This window comes from Myotis lucifugus, unplaced genomic scaffold (genome assembly GCF_000147115.1).
Source record: "Myotis lucifugus unplaced genomic scaffold, Myoluc2.0 scaffold_454, whole genome shotgun sequence".
Taxonomy (NCBI): domain Eukaryota; kingdom Metazoa; phylum Chordata; class Mammalia; order Chiroptera; family Vespertilionidae; genus Myotis; species Myotis lucifugus.
The window spans coordinates 225,280-228,835 of NW_005871502.1; positions in this window are offsets into that span (position 1 = coordinate 225,280).

Here is a 3,556-nt window from a genome sequence, read left to right on the forward strand (position 1 = left end):
CCCGCCCAAGTTGGCTCTCAGACAGGCATGGACGGCTTTAGTGGGAAAGGAGACTCTTCTTCTCTTGCATGAAGGTAAATGCTCCCTGCTGACATCGTGTAACTATTAGATCAGCAACCCTGATCCTCTACCACTTCTGGACTTCCAATGATGTGATCTAAACACTGTTACTGTTTTATCCACTTTGAATTGGATTTTCCCAGCTTTTGAAAGTGGAAAGTTACTTAACAGGTAGGTTCTTTTTTAAAATATATTTTATTGATTTCAGAGAGGAAGGGAGAGGGATAGAGAGAGAGAAATATCAGTGATGAGAGAGAATCATTGATTGGCTGCCTCTTGCACGGTCCCTATTAGGGATCAAGCCCACAACCTGGGCATGTGCCCTTGACCAGAATCAAACCCGGGACACTTCAGTCCTCAGGCGGACGCTCTATCACTGAGCCAAACTGGGCAGGGACACGTTTAGGTTTTTAATAGCTCTTATGAAACTGTTTTCTCATCCACACTATGACTGTTTTCTCACAACATTGCCTACCACCTTTTAAATTTGTGCCTCCTGATGGCCAGAAACTGAATCTCATGATTGCCTTGATTTGAATTTTGCTAATTACTAGTACAGGTGACTGCAATTACTTCTATTTACTGGATATTTATATTTTTCTTCTCGGTGGAATGCTTTTTACATCTACTCCTCATTTTCCTACAGAATTACTTGCATTTTCCTTATTGATGAGTTGAAACAACTTTAAAACTTTGGCTAGTAGTTGTCAGCGTGCTAGATGTATTGCAAATACTTTCTCCCAAGTACCTTAGTTTTTAACTTCATTCCATGATGAATTTTGTCTAAAGTTCTACAATGTTGATGACATTCAGTTCCTAATTTTCTCTTTCATGGCACATTTTGGGTGATGTGGCTCATTGAGTGAAGGCCAAAAGTTGTCTGTCTTTTGGCTCTTTGTCCAGGAATTTTAAACTTTAGGCATTAAACCTACAACCCTTCCTTAAATTTTGTACCAGGAGCTGAACAATTAAGGCTTTAGCTATTTTTGTTTTTTTGGTTGCACATGTGTCCAATTTGGTCAAAAGCTGTTTTAAATTTAGGGAAATTTAAATCCTTACCTTGGTCCTGTAGAGTTGGGTTCTTTTGTCTTAATGCGTTTAATGCTTCTGCCATTTTGGTGAGTAATTTATGGGTCATTTTTGTTAATTTGTCCTTCATTTTTACATGAGGGAGGGGAGGTTAAATAGCACATTGGCTCACACCCTACAATCTGGGTTTCATGGAGAGACTGGCTTCAGGAAGATGTGATGGTACAGCCCACAGGGAAGCAAGGCATATGCGAGGGGCTTGGGATGCCTGGGAGGGGGCAGAGGTTTGGTGCAGCTACATCCCCCCACCCCCACTGGTAATGGCTGCCCTGCACAGGCAGCTAGGATTTCCTTGGCATTTCCCCAAAACATCTGGAGTTCAAAGGGCCCATGCTCTTCTCAGTGGTTCACAGCACACATCACATTGCCCCCTTGGTTGAACAGAGGTGGGTACCGGTTGCCATGCCCAGGCCAGACCCCCAGCCCTGCTTGCAGGTGGCCCAGGGTAGGACCTGAGCTGCAGTGGCATTGGTCCTCTCAGAAGTCCCAGGGGAACTGGTGAGCCCCATGACAGGATTGGGGGTTGGGAGTTGTAGATTCTAAACCCAGTTCTACTATAAATTTGATTCTGTGTAGTTGTTAACTGTGGGTGCCAGATAACTTCTCCTACTTCACAATTCCTTCTACTTTGTTAGTTGTGACTGTCAGCTTGGTTACACGAGTAAGTTATTATAGAGACTGAGCCTCCATGACAGATTCTGGAGATTCCAGTGGTGAATGGTCACCCTCTCCCACCTCACCTGGTTCCCACGGATGGTCCCTCAACTCAATGAGGTCATGGGCAGGTGAAGTGAGCAAGCTAGCAGTGCATGTGACCAAGCAAGCATGGGTGATAATATTGGAGAGCTTGAAAATTAGAATCTGGATTCAGTGATCTCTTAAAAATTATTCTCATGTCTAGGATCTTTGGCTTAATGAGTACGTACTTGTAGTCAATTCAAGCCACACTTAATGATGTACACAATTTCCCCTTGTTCTACATGACAATAAAGCATTAATAGAAAAAAATCTAGCAAGCTTGGTGATTTTTATATAGCAGAACCACATTACTTCTTTTTTATAACCAGCATAAACACTGAAAGCCTTCTCAAATACAGCTAGGGTATCCCTTGTACCCCAAGACCAAAGTTATGGTCCATTCTTCAGTAGATGGGCTCTCTGCTCTTCAATTATCCATGCTAATGTTTCTGTTCTTCCCTCTAATCACCATCACCCCTGTTCCCTCTAATTCCTCTGGTACTTATTCACACTAACATTTAAACTGAGGACTTCAGAATGGATGCTGACTGCTGGGGAATCTAGGAAGACTGCATTCTCTGAATGTCAGGAAGCTAGGGCAAGGTCAGGATCAAGTGGGACAAGGACTGAGGCAATGAGGATGCACAACCCCATAATGCACAGATTTCTGCAACCTTCATCTGAGCATGAAAGAAGTTCAAGCTACACCCAAAGGCTCTTGAATCAATGAAGACACAGCTCTCTGGGCTGTGCCCCGTGGGCCCTCTGAGAGCCTCCTGGGCTGGCCCTTCCTCTCTGCCTCTGTGGCTCATGCACCCACCACTCTATTTTCAGAGTGTCCAAGCATCAGTATGGCCGAGGATCCCTCCTGTGGTCTGGACATCAGTCCTATGAGGTTCCTCCTTTGAGCTCCTGGCTCTTTTGTTCCCTCGGTTTCCTTCCTGCAGTTGTTACTATCCGGAATTCATTAACAACATGGCTTTACTCCTAAGCCTTCTCACATACGTGCAACCAAGTCCTTGTGCTCAATTCTCTTGGTTGGCAATTCCTCGTGGGCTTCTGCTCTCCAGACTGGATCCTGATCGAAACAGAGACAAAAGGAATGTGGGGCCTTTGACATGCTGTCTTGTGGGAGCATCCCAAGAAAGGGATATGTTGACAGATGCGTGCTGGAGAGGCTGGTCAGCTGGGCAGAGGGGACTCGGGCTGAGCTTGGCTTTGAATAGAATGTGTCTGAATTCATTATCATACTGTCTCTTAGGGGAACAGAGAAGCTGGAAGCCAAAAGTGATGGGATTGGGGACTCAACAGGAAGGGGCCCTGTCCTGCTAAGATCAAAGAGGAGATGGGGTGCAAAGTATGAGGGGTTGAGCAAGGAGGCTCTTTTCAGAGCTGGGAAGAGGGGTTCATGGAGGGGCTAACCTCGGAGCTCCTGTCTCATTCTCAGCACTCTTCTCCCAGCTAGACAGGTGTGTGTGGAGTTGTAGGTCTGCCTTCTGGTCTGCCTCCTGACATTCACTTTAGTCAGGTTGACTTGGGCCTCAGGAAATTGCTATGCTTGACCTCAGCAGATGGGATAATAGATGTTTGGTGGTGGTAGTGGTGGGGATGGTAACAAACATGATAGAAAAATAAACTGTTACCATTTATTGCGAACCTACAAAGATTC